The sequence below is a fragment of the Neophocaena asiaeorientalis genome, unplaced genomic scaffold, assembly GCF_003031525.2.
Source record: "Neophocaena asiaeorientalis asiaeorientalis breed wild unplaced genomic scaffold, Neophocaena_asiaeorientalis_V1.1 scaffold75, whole genome shotgun sequence".
In the NCBI taxonomy this organism is placed as follows: domain Eukaryota; kingdom Metazoa; phylum Chordata; class Mammalia; order Artiodactyla; family Phocoenidae; genus Neophocaena; species Neophocaena asiaeorientalis.
This window is the reverse complement of record NW_020172719.1, coordinates 1,682,009-1,700,152: the sequence shown is the minus strand read 5'-3', so window position 1 is coordinate 1,700,152 and position 18,144 is coordinate 1,682,009. Positions and strand designations below refer to the sequence as shown.

General features: G+C 52.9%; 1 protein-coding gene across 1 annotated transcript in view; it reads right to left on the bottom strand.

Moving 5' to 3' along the window:
* ATP2B2 (ATPase plasma membrane Ca2+ transporting 2) overlaps window positions 1–17,769 on the bottom strand; it is a 192,693-nt gene extending 174,924 nt beyond the window's left edge. The window contains exon 1 of the mRNA XM_024740200.1: window positions 17,675–17,769. The gene's annotated coding sequence lies outside the window, so the exon portion shown is untranslated. The remainder of the gene's footprint in view (window positions 1–17,674) is intronic.
* Window positions 17,770–18,144: the final 375 nt, after the last annotated feature.

The following is an 18,144-nucleotide window of genomic DNA, read 5'->3' as shown; positions in this document are numbered from 1 at the left end:
TGGATTCACCCTTTTCCAGCCAAGAGCTGCCTCGGCCTGGCTGACCTCAATGATTAACACACATTCCTGGCCTAGTTAGAAAGCCCCTCGCCTCCTGTATTTATAGCCACCTCCGGACTCAGCTCGCGCCTCTGAGGGAGGCCCAGCTCTTCTCTCGCCACCTCTGTGCCGCCCCAGCCCTGCTTGATCTGACAGGCACTGCCAGACCCTCCTCTTTGAGAGAGAGCAGTGGAGCCGGGATTTCACTCTGGGTAACCGGGGCCAAGTGGTTCCTGCTCCCCAAACCTCATCTGTAAAACGGGAGCCGTCGTACAGGCCAGGCTTTGGTGAGGAATCAGTGAGCTCCTAGTTCTGAAATACGAGTAATGGTTAATGCTTAGGGAGCGCCAACTACATTCTAGGCCCTGTTCTGAGCACTTGGCACGTATGAACTCACTTAATTCTTACAACAACCTTATGAGAGAGATACTATTACTATCACGCCCATCTTGCAGAGGAGAAAACTGAGGCACAGAAAGGTTAGGTGACTTGCCGAAGGTCACACAGCTAGCTGGGATTCAAATCAGACTCCACAGCCTGTGTCCTGAGTGCTCTGCTGAACCTGGCACACAGAGTGGGTCCTCAGTCCCCATGTGTTCCCTGCCTTCGGGGTCTCCTTAATTAGTTAAGCACGTCACTCACTGCCTGCAATCAAGTGGGCACTGAGTAAACAAATAATGATGGCCACGTGCCGGTTGCGGACATCAGCCCCTGCGAGGAGGTTAGGAGGCCACGGCTAATGAGGGGACAAAGCAGGAAGGGGCTGAAAATCACAGGTGGGACTCGTATCAAGGCACCCCTCCTTACAGAGAGGATGCTGAGTCCCAGATAAGGGAAGCCAGGCGGTGGCAGCAGAGCCCTCAGTTCCCACCCCCACTGCCCCCAGCCATCCCTGACCTTTCTTGCCCTCACATTTCAAAGGGGAAACATGTGCATAAAGGTTTTAGGAACTTAGCCACCTTGTCCTATGAATATTCATAGTTACAAATGGGAATTCCAGTAAAACATCGTTCAGTGTTTTACTCTGTAAGCGGCACTGGGCCAGGCGCTTTGTAGTCACTCCTTCATTCAACAAACATTGGCTCAGCCCCTGCGCCACGCTGGCTGCTTTATATGTTGCATGTGAGGGGCTGTCACCTGCTTCATCTCCTCACACACCTTCCCCGAGCTGCTCACATCTGGCTGCACCCCAGTCCTTCAAGCCCCCTACCTGCTCCCTCATGGTCACCCCGACACGGGGCAGAGGGGCTGCGAGGGAAATGTCCTGTTTTGCTGCTGTTCCTCACATCAGCCCTAAGAGATAAACTCTGTTCTCAGACTCAAGCAAAGCTGCAGCCAGGGCTTCAGAATCCTGGAATGGAGAAGGAGGGGTCGGGCTGCCTGTCCTTAGCCGGAAAATTGATGGCCGACCCTGATTTAGTTAGCTTTTCCGTAGAATCATTGAGGTAAGCCCGTAATTAGCTCAGGGGCCCAGAGGGAGAGGCTGGGTGTGGGAGCCAGCACTGGAGCAGGCGGTAAGGGGGCTGGGGGCCAGCTTTAAGCTCAGACGCCCAGTCCTGCACCGGCAGTGAACCCCTCCGTGCCCGTGGGAGGTGAGTGGAGAGAAATCCTAAGTAACACGGAAGAAGAGATGAGCTGGAGGGGCCAAGAGTGGGCTAGGGACTGTTCCTTTAGGTTGTGATTGTGTTGGACCAAACTGCATGACTTTTGTAGGCACCACGTCACCAGGGGCTCAGGGGGTGGCAGTGAGACCACGTTGCTGCAGATAATCTCTCCGAGGCCCTGGCCGATGGCCGTGGAGATGCTGCAACAGTGCTGGGTGTTAAAGCAGGATTTCCCAGCTAATAACAGGGGGAACCCCGTTTCCAGTTCTGAGGAGGAGGCTCCCAGAACAGGGCCTGCACTGCATGTAGGGTAAGTGGGTGTGAGCCAGGCACGGACAGGCTTCAGGCTTCAAGGGCACACACATCCCAGATGGGTAGGGGACCCCCTCTACGGGCCTAGACCCCACCAGCCCCACCTTAGTGGGATTCCTGCCGCAGGGATCAGAGCCAGGGCCCCTTTCAGGAACGCAGCCTGACCAGGAGGTGCCAGACAGGCACCCATACTCAGCTGAGCAACGGCACAGGGTTTCCAGGCGATCCTTGGGAATAAGACATGGGATCTGGGACCAGAAAGCCCTTCACTCATGAACTTTCAACATGAGAACTTTCAGAGACACTAATGAACTTGTACATTCTCACAGCTCGAGGATGGCGTTTTAGTCCCTGAGGGTGGTTTATCCCTTCATCCCGAGCGATCTGCCTTCTCATGCTCATTTTCCAGGTGTTTTATGGATGTTATTAAGCCCACCAGGTCCAATCAACATAGGAGCAGTGTGGAAATCATGTAAAGAGACTGTGGGAATGGGGGTGACACTTATTCTTCACTGATGTATACAGCCTAGGTGCTTGTCTCCTGTCATCTGAGATGTAAAGACAAATCGTGAACTCCTTGGGGAGTTCAGTCTGCCTTGGGGAGAACAGAGGAGCCAGAGGTGGCCCCGGGCTACACTTGGAAAGAACAGCAGTGCCACTGTTGGAATGCCTACTCTGTGTCAGGGACCATGCGAGGTGCTTTCATCTACATCCTCTCCTACAGTAACTCTGCTGGGGGGAGGGGCAGTGTTAGCTCACTTACAGAAGACGAAACTGAGGGTCAGAAAGGGGAGGTGATTTGCCCCAGGCTACTCAGCCAGAAAGGGCAAAGTTTGGATTTGAATTCCAATCTGTCTGATACCGGAGCCTGTGTTCTTCTATGCTTCACAGAGGCGGGTGGTGGGGTTGGAGACTGACGGGCAAGGAGGATTTGAGGCAGAAAGGAAAGTGGATGCTAAATTCAGTTTTTAAAATCTAGTCTGTGCACTGGTCGGGAGCCAGGCCACAGGGACGAAGAGTACACTGTGCCTGCCCTCCAGCTACTCATGGGCCAGCGTACATGCGCCGCTAAGACCTACTTGGCTGGCGTTCCTTCCTAGTGTGTGTCCTGCTAAATCCTGCTTGACCCGCGTTCCCTTCCCAGGTTCAGCAGGAACCCTTCTCCCCCGGCCCTGTGGCTGGTTTCTCTCTAGCCCCCCACCCTCTGCAAGGTCTGCTGCCCCAGCCTTGGACCTGGTACTTGTCTCGCTGGATGTCTGTGGACCCTCATGCTTCTCAGCAGCCATGCTCAGCACCACCCCACCCCTACCCCCCATCATAACAATACTCTGTGTGAGGCTCAGAGAGGTTAACTAGCAGGTTCAAGGTCACCCAGCTAGGAAGTGGAAGAGCCGGGATTTCATCTCATGTCTATCTGACTCCATAGCCTGAGGCCTTCTGCATGACCCTGTCTCCCCTGCGGCCACCATGCCCACCTCCTTCCGCCTCCCAGGTCATTGCACTGGAGGTTACCTGCGTTAGGCATAGGCCCTGCCGAAGCCAGCTTTGCACTTGTTAGATGGAGAGAGGAGATGCATTTTGGAACCCACCCAAGAAAAAGACACTTGAAATAACTTTCCTCTGTAGCTCTTGCTGCCAAAGCGCACTGAACCCCGAAAGGGATCAGGCCTCTGCAGGACTCACATCAATGCTGCCCATTTGGCTGGGATTCGCAGCTGACAGCGCACTTTCCAAGTCATTACCTCCTAGGTCCTCAGAGCAGCCCTGGGGTGGGTGTCCTGAACCTCCTTTTACAGATGAGGAAGCTAGAGGCTCAGGAAGGTAACAGGGTGTGCTCAAGGTCAGGTCCCCCTGTGGGTGTGACCTTGGATAAGTCATGTTTCCTCTGAGAGCCTCAGGTTCTTCATCTGCAAAGCTGACGATGGTGTTGGCTTCCCAGTGTTGCTCTGAGGGTTAAGGAAGAGAAAATGGGTGGGAGGGTCTAGCATAGAAGCTGACCTAGGAGAGGCACTCCACAGCTGGTAGGTCTCCAGACAAAGCTAAGATCACAAACACGTAGAGAGTCAGGGTGAAGAAAGGCCAAGAGCCCCAGCTCCTCAAGTCACCACCTGTGCAGACAGGGAGGCGGGCTGCAGCCGACGATGACAACCACACTGGTTGTTATTGCTTAACCCTCAGCACATGTTGTCTTATTGCCTCATCGTAAGCTGCAGGAGGTTAGTACAATGTTTATCCCCATTTTACAGATGAGGAAACGGAGGCACAGACAGGTTAAGTAAACGGGAACCAAAGAGCAGTTTTTCAACAGAAAAGAAAAAACAACTCGCGTTCAGAGTAGGACAGGTCTGTAAATGAACCCTCTTGCAAAAAAAAAAAAAAAAAAAAAATCCCTCCAGAACATGCCTCCCCTCATTCCTCAACCCCTTTAGTTCTCACTTAGGCGACTTCCTTTACATAGAGTTTATTGCTAGCTCTTTCCCACAGACTGAGGGTCAGGAACCCCTTGGAATCGTGGCCTCCCATCTGCTGGGCCAGTGCTGGAAGTGAAGCTGGGGGTCCCAGCATCCCTAATCTTTGCTAAGGCTTTGGAAGTGGGGAAACTCTGCTTCATATCAGCTGCACCCCTGACGCATGGCGCAGATGGCATCTGGTCAGCAAACATCATATTTCAAATATGCTACTGGAAGAACCCAGGTGGAGGGGAAAATTCCCCCTCAAGTCCCCCTCCCTCACCTGCTGCAAAGCCTGGTGGATTCCCCGGGGACCCCGGGGGAATCCCCCCGTGTCGCTTGCAGCCGGGAGAGGGAAACTAGGAGATTGCTTCTTGCCTCCAATAAAAAGTCAGACATACAGGTCCAAGCATTTCTCTCTGTGCCTCAGTTTCCTTTTCTCTAAAATGCAGGAAAAAAATAATAAAAGAAAGCAAACTGGCAGGGCTAGACTGGGGTGGAAGCTGCAAATCAACTGTTTGGGAGAGCAGCCAGCTTAAAATAAATTTGTTTGTTTTGCTCAGAGCTTAAAATAAAGTTGAACTAAGAGCCAATGTTTAAAAATTGGGGAATTGTGCAGAATCCAGATTTCTGGCTTCTCTTAAAATATGAGAAATGCTGCTCACCCCGGGGTTGGCTGGAGTGGGTGAGGCCATACAGATGGGCAACTGGTCAGCAGTGCGGCCCTCACCCCATCTGGCTTCGTGAAGGGCAGTTTCCTGCCTGGGTTCAGGAGGTAAGAGAATTTATAACGCCTGGATCTCGATCTCTGGCAAGAGTCAGTGCCTTCCAGAGAGAGGAGTGGGTTTCTGGTACCAAACCTCTCCCAGGTATTTAACAAATACTTGTTATATGCCAGAGGTTGTTTTAAACACACCAGGTATAGTCCCACGGGCTACACACATACCAAACAACCACTTAACTCTCATAACAACCTCGTAAAGTGAGTGCTGCTGTTATCACACCTATTTTACAGAGAAGACACCGGCGCACACAGAGGTTAACTCACTTGCCCAAGGCCACGTGGCTAGTAAGTGCTGGCCTTGGAATTTGATTCCTGGCAACCTGGCTCCCGAATCTGTGCTCTAACCACTGTGTGAAGCTACCCAACCCCTTTTCTGGGTCAGTGGCCAGTCCTGTGGCTTCCTCCAGGTTTCCATGTCCCGATATGAAAACGAAATCATCACCCCTCCCCCATTTCTCCTTCCCTCCTGGCCTATATTTATAACTTCCCTCCCTCGTGTCAATCAACTCCTTTAATCCTCTCCACACTCCTGTAAGGCACAGGAGCTACCATTATCTCCACTTTCAGATGAGGAATTTGAGGCACAGAGAGGCTGACTTGTCCAAGGTGCTGTGGCTGGAGGTGGCAGGCCCAGGCCTTCTGGCTGTGGAGTCTGCACTCCTGGCACCCTATATTCCCCCCGCTCTCTCCCAACCATCCACGCTTTCCATTCATTTCTTCCCCCCTTCATTTCTTCACTCCCCATCCATCCAACACTCAACTCAGACCCCGTGCTGGCCATGGGGACATGTATCAGGTGTATCGAGGCTGGGGAGGGGGGAGTGGGAAGGCGACACCCTGCTCCCAGAACAGGAACTGCCCATGACCACTCCCTTTGGGGCCGAGGCCAGTGGGAGAACTGGTTGCCAACTGACAGCCCTGTAGAGCTCAGGGGGAAGCAGTAGAGGGAAGCCGGTGGCACCTGGCAGCTTCCTGTAGGGCGAGTCCTCAGCAAGGCACTCAGGATTCAGGGAGACCCTGGCAGCCCTGAACCCACGCCCCAAACCCCAACCTTTACAGCTGAGCACTGACCAGCCTTTCAGTCCTGGCTCTGCCACTGACCTACCCTGGGGCCCTGACGAGTGCCTTCCCCTTTGGGGGACTCAGTTTCCTCATCTGTAAAATAAGGGCATTAGACCACTGGAGGTCAGAAACTGGCAGCTCAAAGGCCAGACCCTGCCCATGGATACATTTTGCTTAAATATCTGAAGAGTGCTTTTTTTTTTTTTAAATAGACTTTTAGTTTTAGAACAGTTTCAGATATACAAAAAATTTGCTAAGAATAGTACAGAGAGTTCCCACCTACCACACATCCAGTTCCCTTTATTATTAACAGCTTACATTACTATGGTGCATTTTTCACAATTAATGAATCAATACTGATATGCTAGTATTAACTAAGGTCCATACTCGAGTCACATGTCTTTACCTAAAGCCCTTTTTCTCTTCCAGGATCCCATCCAGGATACCAGATTATATTTAGTCATCATGCTTCCTTAGGTGCCTCTTGGCTGTGATAGTTTTGCAGAATTTAAAAAAAAATTAAACTTGTATGCCTCAGAAGGAATGTTTGGGGTACTAGAAATCTTCTATATGTATTTTGATCTGGGTGGTGTAAATATGTGTAAAAATCTTCAGATGGTACATTTGAGATCAGTGCTGTTTACATGCTTTAATGTATGTGTATCATGCCTCAACAAAGAAACAACTGAATGACTCTCTCCAATTTGCCACAGTCCCCAGCACTCCCTATTATCTCACTCGGAATCTATCCTTCTTTATTTCATCTGCTTGGCATCTGTAGTTACCACATGGTATATAAATAAGTCTCTTCTAGTTTACTCATCTGTAAAATGGGTATCATGATATTTTCTACCTGATTAGGCTATGGTCAAGATTAATTGAAATAACATATATAAAGTTCTTAGCACAGTGCCTGGTGCATAGTAAGTGTTCAATAAATGGGTCATAATAATTATCATTGCTCATGTAATATTTATATTATTAAAACAAGTACATAACTCTTCTTTCTCCTTAAAGCAAACTCCATCCTCTCTCTCCTCTCCCTCCTCAGCCTCCTCTTGTGTCTCCGTCCCTCCCTGCCAGGGAAGGCCCAAGCTCAGATGGCTAGAAGGTGGAGAGACAGAGGCAAGCCTTCAGAGGTGCCCCAGATCAGCTAAGGAACCAGGAGACCCCTGAGGGTGACCCCAGATCTGTCCTCAACATCCAAGGAAACCTTGGTGGAAGTTGAGGTCCCAATCCTTCCCTTCCTAAGGAGCCTCTTGGAAAACAAGGAGTTCTGCCCTCAAAAGCTGTATCCTGCCCCCCTCAGGGGTCTCCCTGGCCAAGGATCCCTGGGCACAGTGGGAAGCTGTGGGCTTTTGGAGGGGCACTGAGGAAATCATGGGGAGAAGATAGCCTCCCCCAGCTCTCTGCTGGCCCAGCATCTTGGGGGATGCCAGCTTCCCTTGTGTGGCGCCCCCAAACTGTGCCCAGAAGCAATGAGGTCAGTAAAAGATAGGTCTTATATGCTTTAGGGTGACCTCTTGCAAGCGGAAACCAAGCTCTAGGCAGGATGTGCTGAGGGGCGGCGAAGACCAATGAGGTTCAATGAGATGGTGAGGGAAGCAGAAAGAACAGGGACTGGGGGTTAGGAGGTCAGGGCTGGACCCTGTCTTGCCCTCTGACTTGCTGTGTGACTGCTGGCAGGTCCCTCTCCCTCTCCGAGTCTCCCTTTCCTCAAAACATCACCATCAACAACAATGACAACAATAATAATAGTAACAATAGTGGCTCCCGATTCAAGTATGAAGCACAGGATAAACTTTTATGTGCGAGGCATGATTCCATCCTCGCAAGTATCCCATGGAGTAGATCCTATAATTATCTCCACTTCACGTATGAAAAAATGGGGGTCAGAGGGTCAAGAACTTGTCTGAGGCTTCCAGCTGAAAAGTTTGCAGACACAGGGTTCAAACCCCGGTCTGTCTGACTTGAAGTCTGAGGCTATAACCGAGATCATCTTTGCAGCTGCACCTGTGAAACAGGCAGGTACCTAAGGAGGCTCCTAATTTTCCTTCCAGCGCTGATCAGGTACCCTCTGAAGGTGGGTCCCTTGTTCAGGGAGTAGCAGGGGGCAGTGGAGATGCTCAGAGCTATGCGGCTGCATCTACCATCTCATCTGATCTTCGTAACAGCCTTAAGAAACAGGTCCCACTATCACCACTCCCATTTTACAGGGTGGGAAACTGAGGCACAGAGAGCAGAGGTAAATGTGCAAAGTCACACAGGGGTCTGGACTTGAACCTGGGCTATCTCACTCTCTCGCTCATGTTAGCAGCCCTCCGCAGGAAGGGTGCCCAGAGAGCTGAGTGAGGGCCAGAGACTGACCCCGTGGGGCTCCTCATAAACTTCCAAAGGGCGTGCCTGCCCTCCAGCCTCCCTCCCGGCCCAGCACTCACAGGCTTGTGGCCCCTCCCCTTGCACTAAGTTGCTTCCATCTCAGTGCCCGCCCTGCGCTGGAGTCCCAGGTCCCTGCGGGGCCCAGCCAGTCCAGGGCCGCGGGCTGTGCCGGTGAACGACTCACCCATACCTGGGCTGGAGATAGACGGTGGCGAATCCCCCGGTGTCCCCGCTGCATCCCAGGCCACGGACACAAACCCCCACTCTGACCTCTTGGCTTCAGCACCGACAGCAACCACAGAAGTCTGCAGCCTGTGGCTATACCCTGTGAGGTGGCCACGGCGCCTGGTCCAGCTGCCAGCAGGGCTGCCTCCCTCTCTGGTCTTGGGACCAGCGAGGGGGAGGCCAGGGTGGGGAGGGGCGGGGGAGCATGACCGGCCTCCACAGCGCCTATGCTCGGCAAAACAGTGCCACTGCCAAAAGCAGTGTGGGTGGTGGGCACTTCTCTGTGGCCCTGGCTTCCTCCTGGGCTACCGTTCACTTGAGGCTTCTGATCCTATCAGCGGTGCCCTGGCTCCAATCCTGGTTACCTGGAAGTCCTTTTGTTCTGAGGACTCCCTGTGCAAGTCACTGGTATAGAGCGGCCCTGGGAACGTCGGGAAAGGGCAGCCACCACATGTGCATCTGGCCAGACCCGAGCATAGAGGCTTCCAGTGAAGCAGCCATGTGTGTGTGAGCACTGGGGAGAGGCCAGGCCAGGGGCAGTGGGGAGGGCCTGGACCAAACAGCCTGGATCCCGCCTCCTCCAGGAAGCCTCTCTAGACTAAAGGGAAAAAAGGTGACACAGTCCCCCACTCATCCTGTCTCGTGGCCCCATGACACTCCTCGCTTGTTCCCTTAGAGCGTGCCCAATTCCCTTCTGTCCACTGACAGAGAACAGGAAGAAAACACGCCTGTTTCCTGTCGAACGGAGAGCCAGACTTTCTCCAGCATCTCTGGAGAAGAGCAGTTCCACACGAGGGACTTCCCAGCTCCTGTAATCTTCCCCTTTGCGCGCTGACGTTTGTTTTATTTTAAACCTTTCAGGTGTAAGGAACCCGCCCTTGACTGTTTTTCGCTTTTACATGAATTGATATTTTGCTGATCACAATGGCTCCTATTTGACAAACAGCAGAACATCTATGTCGCAAACATATTATTTAGTCACCCTCGCGATTTCCTTCGCTCCTCAGCCTTTTGCTTTTTAAAAGACAGTTGAAGTCACACAGGTACTAGATGAACACTCTCCCGTTCAACAAAGTTGGTTCAGGGACCACAGTGCTGTCAGTTTGCCTGGGGTGGCTCCTGTGTGGTGATGTGTTTCCCTCTGCTGCCCCTTCCCTAAGTAGCCCCAGACTGCTGCACGTGTCTGGCCTGTGCACCTTATTTTCCTGACTGTTTTGTCTCTTGGCTTCAGCACTGCATGCTCTTCCAGCAGAAAAACTCCCTCCCCTGCCACCTCATAACTTGTACCCATGGCCGCCTTGCACCTCCTCTCCTCAACAAGTGCTCAGCACCTACTGTGGGTCAGGGACTAGGGAGACAGGGGTAGGAAGACTTGGACTCTGCTCAAGGAGGGCGAGAGGCTCATGAAGACTCTGACGTTGATCCATGCGCTCAGAGAGGTTAGATCATTTCCTCTGGGTCACATAGCCAGGAGGGAATAGGGCACGAAGGTCAGACTTATTTGAGTTAAGGTCCAAGCAAGCTCTTTCCACTGCCCCACTCCTTCTAGGGAGTTAGGATCTAGTAAGAGAGATGTAACTGAACAGCCAAGTAAAACACAATAGGATACATTCTACAACAGAGACATATCTGAAGAGCTGCAGGGACAGAGGGTGAGTGGTTAATTTTCACGGGGATGGAAGTCCTGTTGGGGATGTTTCAGGGGAGGTGAAACCTGAGCAGGGTCTTCAATTAAGCTAAAGAAATCAGATAACTCATGTGGTTAAAATTGTGTGTAAACTAAGTCATAATGCCCTGAGTAAGGAGCACTGGGTTTATATATGCATAAAACGCCTCGCACAAGGTGTGTGAACTGGGTGCCGTCTCTGCTCTGGGTCACGCAACAGGTAGTGAGGTCCCTGTCCCTGGAGGTAACCGGCAAGAAATAAAAAAGCTACCAGTCATTGGGTGGGGTTGTTGAGGAGTTCTTTGGTTCCTTCTAACAATAAGATGCTACAAGTTTTTATTGTTCTTCCCTACTGAAGGGAAGGCAGGTCCCTTCTTAGTTCTCCCGCTGACCCTGGGGAGGGGGCACCCAAGGCTGAGAGTGAGGCCTGAGGGAGCTCAGGAATGCCTGGGACCCCAGTGGCCTTTGACCCCATTGGACGCTGACGCAGTAAATAGTTTTGAGCAATTACCTATCAGGCCCTTGCATATTGGTTACCTCAGTAGCCCCCATGCCAGCCCCTGAGGCAGGGGGTGCTGCACCCAGTCTATAGACAGGCAAATTGAGGCACAGAGAGGAAAGGGCCCCACACTGAGTGACTGACACTGTCTGGTCTTTCCAAGCCTGAGCACGGTGCTTCTGCTACTGCAGCTGCCAGCACCCAGCGAAGACAGACCAAGTGAAAGGAAAGACCCAGAGGGCAGGACCCCTCCCAGGCCGGGCCCAGGGGATTCTGCTCTTGGCATCTGAGGTTGGGCATCCGGCCTGTCTGCATGATGCCAGGAGCCCAGCAAAGGGGGGCAAGGCCTGTCATGCAATCAGCTGGTGGGGTTGGGGGCATGGGGAGGGGAGAGGCTGGGGTGGGCACGTGGCCTACAGGAGCGCCTTCGGTCCTCATGACAACACTGTGACCTGTTTCTAGATCAGCCAGCTAAGGCCCAGAGAGGGGAGGTCACTTGCTCAAGGTCACACAGCAGGGCCAGGTATGAACCCAATGTCCATGCTCTATCTACCACACCACGTGCCCACTCTACTTCCTACATATTTTCTTGTTTCATTCTCACCTTGGTGCAGTGCAGTGAGCAGAATTCCCCCGAGACAGTGAAAAGGCACCAACAGTACCGTCTCAAGGCTCAGGGTCAGACCTCACTCCACAACAAGAGTTGCAGAGAAAGGCTGACTTGAATGCAGCCCATCCCTAGCCTTCCTGCCCACAAGCCCACCATGAGTGCACTAGTGGCTTCTGTTATGCATCTTCTTCTACTGCGGCTCCACTCTGAGAACAGAAATGTCCCTGGGACATTTACCTCCCTCCCCCAGAAGGGGTAAAACATTCTGCCCCCTGGACTTCAACCTGGGTGAGCGGATCCCGTAATACGTTCAGCTGCACAAGTACTTCGGGTGCCGAGCACAGGACATGGCACGTGCGAGGCACTGGGCGGTGTCCCCATGAAGACGCTTTTGCCTCCAGCATGCCGGAGGTGGCCTGGGTACCTGGAGATGGGTAGGGAGCATCTGATTGGCATTCTCAGAGCCTTTGAGATGGCCAAGAAAAGAATGGGGTGTGAGAATTTAGGGCACCTGGTGAGGCACAGACTCAGACCGCTGGATGGCTGCATGAGGTCAGAGTCTCCAGGAACCTCGCCACGGTCACCCTGAGCCAGCAGGCCTGCGAGCAGTGGGGAGCAGTTGCCCCAGCTCACTCAGCGAGCTCCGGGCAGAGCAGGCCTATGGGCTGGGAGGTTTCTTCTGCCCGGCCAGACGCTGGACTCCCTGGAGGACACCCCAAGAGCCACATGGAGCTTGCCAGAGCCCGTTTGGTCCAACAGCCTTGCTTGCAGGGGAGGAAACTGAAGCCCAGAGAGAGAAGAGGGAGCATGCCGACTGGACGCCCAGCACTGCACGAGCCCTTTAAAGATGCCCCTCACTCGTGAGGTAGGAACCATCTCCACTTTGTACATGGGAAACTGAGACTGGAAAAGTTCAAGATTCACCTGGGATCAGAGAGCTCAGACTGGCAGCGTTGGGACTCGGCCCAGCACCCAGGCCTGCCTGTGCCGAGTCCAGGGCACTCCTACCCGGTCACGGCGCATTTGGAAACGGATTCCTGGCTCTCAGTTCAATATTCAAGGTGCGGGAGCTTATTTTAAGAATGGAGATCAGGCAAGAAGGTGGGGTCTACTACTGACCCCTCACTCTCCAGGGACCCGGGCTGGGGGTGCCATGGGGATGATGGGCTCGGGGTTCCCCTGCACTTCCTGTGTACACAGAGGCCCAGGAGTGGGTCTCTTCCCAGAAGGACAGTTGACTGACTGAATAGTTATCTGACCACGGAAAGAGCAGGTGAGGGTTCTCTTGTGGTCCTGGGAGCACTCACGTCCACCTGCAAGGAGACAAAGGCTTCCTTCCTGGGAAGGAAGCCTCTTCCCCTCACCTCTCGAAGATCATTGCTGGGAGGGACCCTGGTGGCCCCAGCACCCACCTGCCCAACAGCAGCCAGGTGCACTCCTATGTGTCCTATGGCCTTCCCCTGTGACCGCATCAACAGCTGGGACCGTCCGTGGCTTCCTATGTTCCTGGAGTCCAGTTCACAGTCAGGGCTGACCAAGGGCTTGGGTTCAAACCCACTTGCTCTTCATATAAGATAATGGCTGAGAGAGCCAGAATGGGGTTTGTTAAGGCCAAGTGTTCATGAGGGATCTACTGGAAGCTAAGGAGTCAGTGATTTTGAGGACACTGTTCTTTTAGAAAATGATGTAAAATATTCTTTGAGCCTATTTCAGAAATGTCGTGAATGAACCTGGAGCCCATTCAGAATCAGTTTCAAACAATTAGGAGGGTGTTGTGTGTCCCCCAAAAGGGATGTTGAAGTCCTAATTCCCAGTACCTGTGAATATGACCTCATTTGGAAATAGGGTCTTTTCAGAGGTAAGCAAGTTAAGAGAGGCTTACTAGGGTGAACTCTGCCCCTACAGGACTGGTGTCCTTATAAAGGGGAAATTTGGACACAGACATAGACAAGCAGAGAGGGAAGATGATGTGAAGGTGGGGATGGGGTAATGCATCCACAAGCCAAGGATCACCAAGGATCATGAACCTTCCAACCACTAGAAGCTGCAGGGGAGGCCGGGAACAGAGTCTCCCTCACGGCCCTCAAAAGGAATCAACCCCGTGATGCCAGACTTCCAGTCTCCAGATCTGTGAGACACTAAACGTCTGCTAATTTAAGCCACCCAGCTTGTGGTGCTCTGTCACAAGAGCCCCAGCAAACTAAAACAGGTGGCAAAGTGTTCTCAGTGTTTGTACGGTTCAGAGAAACTGATGTGCTTCCAGTGGGAAGGGGTCCAGGGTCCTCACACCTGAGGCAACCGTTCCCACTGGGGCCACCAGGGGCAGAGACCCACTGAGCAGCAGGTGACACGCCATGCCCTGAGATGTCCTCTCCCACTTAATCCTTCCAACAGTCTCAAGAGGGAGGGCTTCTTACTCCCATTTTAAAGACATAAAACTGCAGTGGCAGAAATTCAAACGCCTTGCCAAGGATTGCAGGGTCAGGACCTGAAACCGGCAGGAGAGCCGTGGAGCTTGGTTGTCTGCCGCGCCCACCTCCCCAATACAGAACCTGTTTTGAGGAGTTTCCGGGGCTTGGGGTGCGTTGCCCCAGCCTCTCTGCTCCATCCCTGGTATTGCAGACTCTCGCGCAGACTGGCCAGGGCATGGGCCCATGTTTTTCTCTGTTCTCTCATCGAGGAGAACAGGATGCAAGGAAAGGATGAGATGTTTACGAATCCGCGAATACTTTTTTAAAAGCCCTTATGTGTGTAAGTTTCCACCTTTCACACAGCACTTTCGCATGCATTGTTCCCCGGCCCCAGCACTGCCCCTCAGATGGGAATTACTGTCCACCTCTGAAGGACGGCTGACTTACTTGTAAACTGGCCTTAGTTACGACAGCCTACTATGTTGCTCTGATGTGGAAACTCTGCCCGTTGGATTTATTTATAGGGAAGGATGCCTGTAGTTTTTACTTAAAGAGGTTCCACTGGGACTGTTTTGGGGGTTGTTCCTGAACAGACTTGGAGTAAACATTTCCCATGGACGTTCTCTGGCTTGATGAACCCCTCTCGGTTCACTTCTCTCTACGCTCCTGTCGGCAAAGAGAGTGGTGGGATTTCTCCATTCTGTTGTCAAGGACTTTCTCGCTCAGGCCGCACTGGCTCATCTTGGCAGCTATAGGAGGGCCAGGCTCTGGGAGGCCCTCTGCTTTGGCCACTGAGGAGCCAGCAGGCTCTGTGGGGGACAGTTCAGCCCTTCGTGGTCTCCCACAGGCTCCCGGAGGGCTGCCCCACCCGCAGGCCTGGGGCTTGGGCCCAGCCCAGGCCTGGCCCCAGACTTGGAAATGCACATGGCGCCAAGTCAGATCGTAGGTGGTCCACTACCCCCAACTTACACTGCATTTTGCTAAAAGCCTGGACTCTGGAGACAAAACTCCCGGTTTCAAATCCTGGCTAGGGTAAGCTCCATGCTTCAGTTTCTCCTTCTGTAAAATGGGGATAATGGTTGTGCCTGCCTCATGGGCTGTTGTGAAGGCTAAACGATTAGTGTTTTTTTAAAGCACTTAGAGTAGGGCCGGGCACATAGCCAGCACCATAGTTAAGTGACTGCTCTCATTATTGCTATTGCTGTTATTGTTATCAGTTCATTCAGCCAGCATGGACTGAGGGCCATACGTGCGGAGTCAGATGGACGAGGTTCAAATCCCACTTTTGCTACTAACTCGCTGAGCAACCCTGGGCATTTCACTTCACCACTCTGCGCCTCGGTCCCCTCCCTCTTCTGTGAAATGGAGATAATGAACGTACATACATCACAGGCTGCTGGTGAGGATGAGGGGCTCGGCCCAATGTCTGGCTCACAGCCAGTAAGTGCTTAGTAAATCCTAGGTACTATTATTATCATCAATATCAGAGTTACTGTGATTCCTGCCGGCTCAGGCCAGGCCCTCCACAGCTGCCCTGGGAGAAACACCTTGGACAGATCCTTTAGCATTTGGGGCCCGGCCAGCCCCTCCTGTGCCTTCCCTGGAGTCTCCCTACCCATCCCCAGCACTCCAGCCCTAGAACCTCGACCCAGCTCTTCCCTGCATGCCTGCCACCCCCCAGTCCTCTCCCAGCTGCAGAAGCATGTCTTCCTAACATTCATCAGATTGCTAGAGCCCTCCAAGAGCTTTGCCGCTGCACACAGACTGCAATTCCAATTCCTCATGGGGGCCCTCTCGGTCTGGCCCCAACAATTCTGGCAGAGGGGTATCCCTCTGCCTGCGTAGCCTACATGGGGCCCTCACTCGCCCCTCCCCAGCCCACTGCCTTTCTCGCTCTTCCTCAACCCCCCCAGGGCCACCTTCTCCTTGCCCCCGTCCCCATCCGCCTGGAATGCTCTCCCCACCACCCTGACCTCTGCATGGCTGGCTGCTTCTCCCATCGGGACCTCTGGTCAGAAGTCCCCTCCTCAGGGACTGCCCGCCGGTCCCCACCCTGCAGCCCCGTTTTGTTTTCTTCACAGTGCTTACCACGCCCAGAAGCCATCTTCTATATTTATTTGGTCACCTGTATGAGGACCAAGTCTCATGTGTTTCATACTCGAAGGCACCCCAAGGGTGAATCAGAGTGTAACAGAGACTGCACACAGAGGATGCTCAGTAAACACTCATAAACAGATAAACAGGTGGCCAAGCCCCGGCTCCAAGCATCCTTTAGGGAAGAGCTAATGCATCTTTGTTGTTATATAATAAAAGAGGTGGAACCCCAATGGTGAAAATTCCACTACGTTTTTGCCAACCATAAACCTGGGAAGCCTTTCAACCCATCTTGGGAGGAGGAGGGCGGTGTCACCTCTTTATCCCGTAATGGCTCATAGATGGCTCTCCTCAACCTCCTTCCCCACCCACACCTGTCAAAAGCTGCTGGGTTTAGACGCCCGTGTTTCTGTTCCGAATTACCGATTGTTTAATATTCAAGAGATGGCATTAAATAAATATGTGCATAATTATGTAACGTGTTTGGAAACAACCTGGTTAGTCCCAAAGTGCTTGGGCAAGAAACAAAACTTCGGCAGGGTAAGAGATCTGGGTGATCTCTGAGGGCTGAGGAGAGAGGCACGCAGCTGGTCTGCCTGTCTGCTTCCTCCCCTGTTTGGGTCTGGAGTCACTCATCTTCCTTGATGCCGGCAGGGTAGGGTAAGAGAAAGTGAGCTCAGAATCTCTGAGTTGCACCCTGGCTCTCCCAGCTCCTGGCTGAAAGTCACCTCTCTCTGGGTCTCAGTGTTCTCACCTGTGAAAGGGCTGACGACACCTTCTGGGAAGGTCGGATGAGATCCTGACTCTGAGCTCTAGCTCAGAGGCTGTTCTTTCGGAAGGTAAGTTGCTCCTGATGCTCAAAGATGAGCAGTGTGACCTCTGTTCCCTGACAGGGGTGGGTCTGGGGGAGCAGGCATGGACTTTGAGGTTCTTAGGTATATAACGCAGGGCGGATCGAGCAAGGCAATAGCAGAGGCCCAAAGAAAGGGCTTTGGGAGAACAGAGGAAGATGTGGTTAATCCCAGCTAGGAGCCAGAGAAATCTCACAGAGCTGCAATATGGGCTGGCTCTGGAAGGCTAAGCGGCATTTTGACCCCAGAGAGGGCTGCCCCATTTAACTAACATGCACTAGGCAACTAGCATTTATTGAGCACCTACTATGTTCCAGTTACTCTTCTAAGCATTTTACATGGATTATCTTTGCTTGACCTTGACAAGAGGGAGATGCTGCTGCCGCCCCACTTTACTGACGAGGGACCTGAGACTCAGTTCACTGTGTGCAGTGATGCTGCCTTCCTTCTACGCTTCCTAGCCGTTCTCCCTATTCAAACGCAAAGACATGTGGGGGGATTTCCCCACACCTGCACAATGGTGCATAAATAATTCAAGTGTCCCTGCTAGAATGGCAGAAGGAAGGCAGCTGCTGTCAAACACTGTTTTCCTGCTTGTCAGACCCTCCATCAGCACTCCCTGCAAGGGTGCTCTCTTTCCAGATCTTCCCCATCTCCAGCTCCAGCAAAACCCCGGTCTCCAACTCACCCCTCCACGTCTTCTGGTTAAATGAAAGGCGTCAGGGTTTGGAAAATAGGGCCCATGTCTTGCCAGCTCTGGGGACTGGGTGACGAAGTTCAGCTCTGGAAAAGGGGAGATGGCATTGGTTAGGGGTGGGTGACCCAATGGGGACTCAAGTCAGCAAGGAGTAGGAAGGGAACAGCGGTGTGGAGCGTCCCGTGTGCTGGCACTGGGCTAGTGCCAGGGTCAGTTGGGGTGGAGATGGAAGAGAAGCAGGGGAACGCTGCCCCTGCCTTCTCCATCAAGACCTGCCTGGGGGGCTTCCCTGGTGGCGCAGTGGTTGAGAGTCCGCCTGCCGATGCAGGGGACACGGGTTCGTGCCCTGGTCCGGGAAGATCCCACATGCCGCGGAGCGGCTGGGCCTGTGAGCCATGGCCGCTGAGCCTGCGCGTCCGGAGCCTGTGCTCCGCAACGGGAGAGGCCACAACAGTGAGAGG